We start from the raw sequence: 9550 nt of genomic DNA on the forward strand, positions 1-9550 counted from the left end.
TACATACCATGCTAAGCACAACCACCATACACCCAGATCGTGTGATTGGGTCCACCCACAACAACAGTGTAGCAGCTGAACTCTGGAGCAATATGCATGGCTCATGGGCCCAATGTTGTGTAACCTCCTAGTTAGAAAACCATGCTTCGTTTGGCATACAAACCTCATGAAACCCAGCACGTCTCTTGTCTAACCAGAGACTGCACCTGCACACCTCATTGTGGAAACGAGCACGTCTCGGGTTCGCCGTGGGTTGAGACAAACGGCATCCTTTCCCCAGCCCAGCAATAGCAGACCTCCTAAATTGTCCCACTCTAGTTGGTCAAACCCTTCTTGAAACGCCTACGGCTGTCTGCGTCTGCTTCCTCGATAACTACTTTAATTGCAGCAACACGCCGTATCCGCTACCATCATTTCTTGACAATATGTTAACAGCTATTTAGTAGATACACCATGTAAATTTCTTCTTAATGCAATACATTCTCACATGTGTTTTTTTCTGAAGAGTACGCTGATAGTTTTGATTCGGAACCAATGCTGGTTAGCTGGCAAAGCATGATGATGTGCATGCCAGGAAGACGTTGACTCTGAGGGTAGCATAGCTATAGTGAGATCAGCATAGCGTTAGTGAAACCACCAAATGTATCGGCCTTCTTATGTGCAAGCGGTTCTCTCAGAAATGGGGCAGGAAGCACAACCGACCACAGGCCAGACCAACAAGGTGTTCAGCAGCACCCTACACTAGGTGCTGTGTGGTTTATGTGAGACCATGTTCAATGGAACCTAATTCCATCTAGTTGAGACCAGGAACTTCAAAAGAAGAAATGATGGAACAGAACATGGCAAATGCCTAAAAATATTGAGAAAACAGAAATATGACATTGATACGATGAAGACTACTATAGAACAGCATACAAGAAGGATAACAAACCAAGGCTCCAACACACTTGCACTGAAAAAATGAAAACACACACATGTTCTTATTAGGCACATCAGAAACAATAGGTTCCCATCGCTGCTATTGTTTCTTCACTTCTCATATGAACTGGGTCTCGATCGCATCATCCTTCACAGCACCGCAGATTGGGCAAGCCGTGAGATGGAGTGCACATGGCTTGCAGGTGCAGAGGTGCTTGCACGACAGCAACATCATACAAGCACCACCAGAGTTGCAAACCATACAAGTACGATCAGTCCTGGTTGACTCTGCTTGCCACACTTGATGCTTCATCTCCAGGGCCTGAAACATGTGAGTTCATTTCCTGCTGCAACGTAGCAATCATTCTGACAAGTGCCTCGTTCGTTTCATATACAAGAACAACAAGCTGCAGCAATTGATCCCAAGCATGCCGTGAAGTTTCTTGATTCTCTTGGATCCTTTGCAACTCTAAGCGCATCCTGACTACCTCTTCAACGTTCCGGAGCAGCGCATCGGTTGTCAGATGGTTTGATAGAATTGCGTTCTGTAAAGACATTTCCTGCTGCTGCGACACCTGAGCCTGCTCATTCTATTTATTGAGGAAAAAAGTAAAAAACAAAAGCAGAAGTAAGACAACATCTATCCAAGACTCAACCAAACTGGTGCACAAAAAGTCACGCAGAGTTGGAGAACCCGACCCAACTGCAGCCTGTGCTGCTCAAGGGAGAACCATTGCGGCGTCTGATTTGTGCTCTGTGGTTCAATCATATGAGTATCTAAGACCTCACTTGTTGGTATATCCAAAGGAAGGCCATTTGCTTGTTGTCCCTGAGGTTGATTGGCCTGTTCAGAATGGGTATTGAGGTTGTCCATTGCAGACACCAGAGACCAGACTGAAGGGTGTCTCCGGTCCGGGGCGATGGATGCTCCTTTTATAGGGCGGAATGGAGGTGCACAATTAATACCAGCGAATCCAGAAAGATTTGTCTTAAATCTACTCAATAACTCTACTCATTTATTTAGTAGAAGAGTTCATGAACATCATCTGTCTATGTACTCTGATTCTTACCTGTCTAATTGACTGCCAAATATACAAGGTTCACCACAAGATCGGTCAAACTTACCGTTGGTAACATCATGACGTATGCTCCATAAATTCTTGTCGTATCTACTATGTATTTAGTAATAGATACTTATTTGGTAGAGGATTCTATAGCCAAAAGGCTGGCACTTGCTTAAGACACAGCGTATGCTTGTTTGTTCATTAATCTATGGAAATACGTACAGGATCTATCTAGACGTTTTGTTTGGGTTCTATCAAAACCTAATTAAAGACTGAAGTTTGCAGATTGTTGAGATTGTTAGTACTCCTTGGCAAACATTGTGAAGGAATCTTTTCCAAGCCATCCTCACAACCTCATGGTTACCAAGATGCAAGCTATATCCAGCAACTGAAGCCAAAATAAAAGGGAGACAATTTTCTATAAGTAACCAAAAATGGAATTTTAGGCCTTGCAAAAGGAGAAACATAGAAAGATGTAAAATAAAGAAGAGAAAATAAATCCAAAGAGTTGAGGAAGGTATTATAGGTGTAAGGCTGACCATCCAGTATCCATCCCACACTTGCTTCCAGCAACAGCCATAGAAACCATTGGGTCATGTGTCCAAAGTTGAAATTAAGTTCAAGCTCCCAGCCTGCAGCAAAACAGCTGTGCTATGGTACTCGGCACCATAAACAACTAGAGCACCAAGTGCAAATATTTTCCTGCAATTTTCATCAATGAAGATTAGACAAGGGCATATTTATCTAAAGATGATAGAATCAGAACTTGCAAGAAGAGTAGACTTCCAATGATACTGAACACAAATTTACAGGTCCAGTTAAGTTTATTTTCTGAAAGCATGTATCTTTTAGGGTTGAATATAAGATATTATGAAGTAAAAGCAACAAAAAATCAAACTGTCGCTGCAAATTCTAAGTCTAAATGTATCAATGAATTATATATCACAGTTACCAAAGATTTAGGAATTATTCATAAAGCAGTTAATTGATTACAAATCTATATATAAGTTATGAAACCATGACCCATAAAATTTAGACCACAAACAAAAGAAGAGGTAGCATATTTCAAAACAGTCTGCTCAAGCCAGACATGTTGACAATAAGTTGCAATTTCAGTTATGTTGCAACAAATATGCAGCAACCATAACCCACCGATGTAATCAATATAGTAAAGCAAAAATTACACTGGATAAATAGTGATTTTACTCAAAGAGAATGTTATAGTGGAAAGTAGCCAGCAGAAATTGACATTTTAATAGATTTAGCTCAGATATTATTAGTGTCCTACAACAAAGGCTCCAAATTTGTTGTAGCCTTGTAGGACACCAATCAACTGTACTCAATTTGATAGTGTCCAAATGGTCAATTTCCACTATAATAGTGTTCTCGAGAAAAATCCACAGCAACAAAAAAAGAGTGTTCGACAGCAGATAATGTCCTCAAGTCAATTCTGAAACAGAAAGCCAGGGCAGCAAGAAAAGAAGGGCCTCAAATCTAAATTTGCTGTAACAAGGCATCCAGCAAATGAACTCATTTTGTAGGTAAATCCGAAATATTCAAGTTAAATTTGTATAGATTCAGGTACCCCATCATTTAACAAATGAGTGCGGTGCTGCTCACCTGACAAAACCAAAAGAGTTGGTAGCACATGATTTAACCACTGCCTAGTAGTTCGGAGTTCAGACGCCATGGTTCCCACTAAGGAAGCGAGTCCATATCCAGCGAATCATTCCTTCTGAATCTATTCAAGAGAACAAAAAAAAATTAATTGTTTAAAAAACATACCTCCTTTTCTTCAGGTGATTTTAATTGAGCTTTACCATCCCTCTTAAAAAAAAATGGTGCCAACAAGTTAAAAGCAGTGCAGTATGCCTGGATGAGAGTGATATACATACAACAACAACAACATAGCCTTTTTTCCCAAGCAAGTTAGGGTAGGCTAGAGATGAAACCCGAAAGAAATAAGTTCAAGGTCCAGGCACATTGATAGCTAGTCTCCAAGCGCTCCTATCCAAAGCTATCTCTTTAGAAATATTCCAATCCTTAAGGTCTCTCTTAACCGACTCATCTCACGTCAGTTTAGGTCTACCTCTACCCCTCTTTACATTATCGACCCGCTCAAGAACCCCATTACGCACCGGCGCCTCAGGAGGCCTTCGTTGGACATGTCCAAACCATCTCAGCCGATGCTGGGTAAGTTTCTCCTCAATTGGTGCCACCCCGACCCTATCCCGAATAACTTCGTTCCGGACTCTATTCCTCCTTGTGTGCCCGCAAAACCACCGCAACATCCGCATCTCTGCTACACTCAGTTGCTGGACATGTCGCCTTTTTGTAGGCCAACATTCAGCACCGTATAACATCGCCGGACGAATTGATGTCCTATAGAATTTGTCTTTTAGCTTTTGTAGCACCCTCTTGTCACAAAGGATGCTAGAAGCTTGCCGCCATTTCAACCAGCCAGCTGAAATTCTATGCCTAACATCTTCATCAATGTCGCCATCCTTTTATAGCACCGATCCTAAATACCGAAAAGTATCCTTCTGGACCACCACTTGCCCATCTAGACTAACGTCTCCCCCCTCATGCCTAGTCGCATTGAAATCACACATCATGTACTTTGGTCTTGGTCCTACTAAGTCTGAACCCTTTCGACTCTAACGTGTGTCTCTACAGCTCTAACTTCCTATTAACCCCTGCCCTACTCTCGTCAACTAGTACCACATCATCAGCAAAGAGCATACACCAAGGGATCTCACCTTGTATATCCCTTGTGACCTCATCTATCACTAAAGCACATAAATAAGGGCTCAATGCTGACTCCTGGTGTAGGCCTATGTTAATATGAAAGTTAGTGGTGTTGCCATTACATGTCCGAACAAACGTCGTTGCATCCTTGTACATATCCTTAATGAGGGTAATGTAATTAGTTGGGACTTTGTGCTTCTCCAAGGCCCCCCACATGACATTTCTCGGTACTTTGTCATATGCCTTCTCAAGGTCAATGAAGACCATGTGCAAATCCTTCTTCTGCAACCTATATCTCTCCATCAATTTTCGTATTAAGAAAATCGCCTCCATGGTTGACCTTCCAGGCATGAACCCAAATTGGTTTTGGGTCACACTTGTCACTCTTCTTAGGCGATGCTTGATAACCCTCTCCCAAAACTTCATCGTATGGCTCATCAGCTTAATCCCACGGTAGTTAGTACAACTTTGAACATCGCCCTTGTTTTTGAAGATAGGTACTAATATACTTCTCCTCCATTCTTCCGGCATCTTGTTTGACCGAAAAATGAGATTAAAAAGCTTAGTTAACCATACTATTGCTCTATCTCCTAGGCATCTCCACACCTCAATGGGGATACCATCAGGGAACATCGCTTTACCTCCCTTCATTCTCTTCAAAGCCTCCCCGATCTCTACCTCCTGAATTCCCCCTCACAAAACGTCTGTTGGTATCGTCAAAAGAGTCATCTAACTCAAGGGTAGGGCCCTCACTCTCCCCATTAAACAACTTGTCAAAGTACTCTCTCCATCTATCCATGATCTCATCCTTCACTAGCAGTCGATCTGTCCCATCCTTAATACATTTGATTTGGTTGATGTCCCTTGTCTTCCGCTCGCGGATCCTAGCCATCATATAAATGTTCTTATCCCCTTCTTTCGTGCCTAGCCGCTGATACAGGTAATCATACGCCTTACCTTTGCTACACTCACGGCTCGCTTTGCAACCCTCTTCGCTAATTTATAGCCCTCGATGTTGGCTGCACTCTTGTCAAGGAGGAGGCGCTTGAAACACTCCTTCTTCTCCTTAATAGCCCTTTGCACCTCGTCGTTTCAAATCCATTAGAGTGGCTATTTTTTATGCTGGTTTGCCAAAACCTAATGCAACCCTCCTCTTTTACCCGGGCTACTATGCTGAGACGACTCAAGAGAGAGAGAGTCTTTCAGTCAGCATAGGCGGAGTGATATACATGAAGAAAACAAAACACCAGACATCGCTGACCAAGAACAGCCATATTTCTGGTGCCCACCGCTGTGCTAACACTGCCAGGTGAACCCAGTCAGTTAGGAGTGCATCGCAGATCATTTTCCGCAAAGAATTCAGCCCTGCAAACAAAAAGCTGTAATTGTTAGATAAGTCTCACAATGTGCGTCTATGTATCTATCTATATTACTAGATAGGGCTAGGTATAGCCTCCGCGGGGTGATCTCGACCGACGATGGGATCACACTGTGGTTTTATTGGCCTCCTGTGGCTGCCTAGGGAGAACTAGGATTAAAGTGGTGACTTGGTTAAGTCTCCCGTCCCTATATATGTAAGACTGCCCTTTGGGCTTCATGGGTTGAGAGAAATAGAATTTCATTTGGGCCAACAGTAATCTGGTAAGCCTCTCAGGACTACACAGCAGTTTGCTTCTTCGGTTCACAGACACCCATTATAGCATCGTAACGCTAACAGCTGTTCACACTCTGTGCAGTAATCCCCTGCAATAAGTGGGGATTATGGTACCTCCGTGGCCTGTAGCGCCTAAAATGTTTTGGAATTTGCACAGCTACTCTATTTTTCGCCCCCCTTTACTTCCGGCTTTTCTAGATCTCAGAAGTGTCCCTGCTAATGATTTGGGTTGAAATGGGTTTAATGGATTGGGTTTTGATATGGATTGTGCTTGGGTAGATTGAAATGGGTTGTATTAGCTAATGGGGTGGGATGTGTTCTATATAAATATGAATTGGAGTAGATTGGGGTGGGCTGAAATGGATTCTTTATGCAAAACAGTATGACTATATATAAATGTCGGTCCTGTAAGAGCCGGATCCTAAAAATAAAACCTCGCGTTCACACTATAAAATTTTATCAAAATTAACTGAAATTCATTGTATATGACTCAGTATGACCAGGAGCTACTCTGTGCAAAGCAGCGTGGCTAGAATTACACGTGGGTCCCACATCAAGAGCCGGATCCTAGAAATAAAACCTCGCGTTCACACTATAAAATTTTATCGAAATTGACTGAAATTTGTTGTAAATGACTCAGTATGACTAGGAGCTACTATGTGCAAAGTAGCGTGGCTAGAATTACACGTGGATCCCACGTCAAGAGCCGGGCCCTAGAAATAAAATCTCGCGTTCACACTATAAAATTTTATCGAACTTGACTGAAATTTATTGTAAATGACTCAGTATGACTAGGAGCTACTCTGTGCAAAGCAGCGTGGCTAGAATTACACGTGGGTCCCACGTCAAGAGCCGAATTCTAAAAATAAAACCTCGCGTTCACACTATAAAATTTTATCGAATTTGACTGAAATTTGTTGTAAATGACTCTGTATGACTAGGAGCTACTCTGTGCAAAGCAGCGTGGCTAGAATCGACACTATAATTTTTTTTTGAGAAACGGGTTCTTATTGGGTTGTAACCATAGTTTGGCTAATAATTTATTACATCATGAGCTGAAATGTTTGGGTTGGATTGGTTTGTGGTAGTGATAGTTTGGAGTGGTGTGGGTAATATTAATTTCTCTAATGAGAATGGGTTAGTGTGGGTTTAGTTTGGTTTCCAACCCATTTGCAGGGCTACTCAGAAGAAACAAGTTTTTTTTTTTTGTTATCCTGGGCCGAACCAGGCGGGAGATAAACGTTTCCGTATCCTAATACGAGTGGGGAGGAGTGCGGCGAGACCTACCTGGTGGGCGTCCAGGGAGGGGACGAGTGAACGGCCGAAGAAGCGGCGGCGGCGGGCGAGGAGGGAGCACGATACCTGCTGCTTGGGGAGCTCCGACGAAGCGAGCGCCACGGCTTGGAGCCGCCGAGGGATTGGGATGGTCTGGGGAGGGACGAGAGCGGCGGATGAGTGAGGCGGCGCCGGCGACGGGCTGGGAGAGGCGTGCGGCTTCCATGGCGGCCAACGGTGTGCGTGCCGTTTTCCTTCGTTTTACCAGGAGCATTTTATGTTTTTACTTTCTCAAAGGGACGGTTGTTTTTTTGGATTGCCAAAAGGAAAATAAAATGCTCCGATTAAGCATTTATTTCATCGAAACACATCGGATGAAATCTTTTCAAATCACACTTCAATTTGTAACCAATCGTTGAAATTTATAAAATTAAATATTTTTTTAATTATACAGTACAATTCAAACACTCACAATATACGCACCCTCGATAGAGTTGGTGTAGTTGTGTCCTATGTATCACTGATACGCGATATGGGTATGCCGATACGGGTTCATCGATACGATGTCCTTCTAAAAATAAGGATAAGCCCGGCTATTTTATATATAAATATCTATTAATAATTATTTAAATTATCTAAATATATTGTATATGAGAGAGAATGAGATGTATATAGAATTAAGTTTGAGAATATCAACATTACACTAACATAATATGCAGTTATATTCTAAAGACTTGAATATTACTATATTAATGCATCATATAATAAAAAAAAGAAAAACATGTCTAAAAAGATCCTGATACGCATATCGGCAAGTATCAAGAATTTATTTATTTATTTATTTTTAATTACATTATTATCGATACATCCCGATACGTCGCATCGGATACGGATATGGCAGGGCTAGATAAGTATCGGTGATTCATAGGTTGTGCCCATTTTAAGACGCTCGGATGGGCTCTATTGTTGTCTCTACTTCTACTCCGGTAATGTTGCTGACGGTGCTGCTTCCTCTGGCGAGGAGAGCGGGAAGATTAGAACAAATTTTCCCATGGTGATCAGCCCGATTGGGGATTTGCTGTATCTCGCTGCCAGTTTGGCTGTCGTCGTCATCCTTTTGGCCCGGCATGATGTGTGCGGTGAGATCTTTTGCTTCTCCACGAGCTCCTCTTTTGTCGTCTTTGTTGGCGTGGCTTGGTCTTGGCGGGCATCGACTTCGTCACCAATGACATGCATGGTTGGTGTCCAAGAGGAATCTTGTTGGATTCTTTTACTACTACTCCTTTTGTCTACATTGGGGATGTTGTCCTCATCCGTGTGGATCTTTGGAGTTTTAGGCGTGTTTAGCAGAGCTCCACCACAAAGCTCCGGAGGGGTTCTCCGTGGGGGCAGTGGCCGGCCGAGACTGTGACGGGCGGCAGCGGTGCGGGGGAAGTCCGGCGTGCGGGGTTTGGGTTTTGGGTGTGGGCAGGTGGTTTTGGCTGTGCGAGTGGAGGCCCGGGCATGCAAATGCGGGGGTGGTGGCACTCGGGTGGCTGCGCGGTGGAGTTAAGGCCTGGGCAGAGCCGAGCGAGGCGCGCAGAGGCATGCACCGGCGTTGGTGGCCGGCAACGCGCGCTGCAAGGCCGCCGTGTGGGCTGGGCATGCCGAGCACGCGTCTAAGCGGACGGGACAGGGCGAGCGCGGTTCAGCGGGCGGTGGCGAAGGCTGAGGCGAGGCGGGGTGGCGTGCGCGCGAGCGCGACGCAGAGCACGCGCGGCACGACGCCGGGCCGATGATGGCGCGCGGCGATGGGATGGAGCGGGAGTGACGCTGACCTCGGCGGTCGGTCAGGGGCGCTGGTCGGGCGTGTTTTAACGCGCGGGCGAGGCCGGGCCGCAGCGGGCAGGCA

At 44.2% G+C, this 9550-nt stretch overlaps 1 long non-coding RNA gene across 1 annotated transcript; it reads right to left on the minus strand.

Annotated features, from left to right (window-relative positions):
* Window positions 1–1914: 1914 nt before the first annotated feature.
* On the minus strand, window positions 1915–7946 carry LOC120639485. Its single transcript, XR_005661441.1, has 3 exons — window positions 7672–7946; window positions 3603–3723; window positions 1915–2684 (listed from the first exon to the last, which is right to left on the minus strand). It is a non-coding gene; the product is annotated as an uncharacterized LOC120639485 (long non-coding RNA).
* Window positions 7947–9550: the final 1604 nt, after the last annotated feature.

The sequence above is a fragment of the Panicum virgatum genome, chromosome 7K, assembly GCF_016808335.1.
Source record: "Panicum virgatum strain AP13 chromosome 7K, P.virgatum_v5, whole genome shotgun sequence".
NCBI lineage: Eukaryota > Viridiplantae > Streptophyta > Magnoliopsida > Poales > Poaceae > Panicum > Panicum virgatum.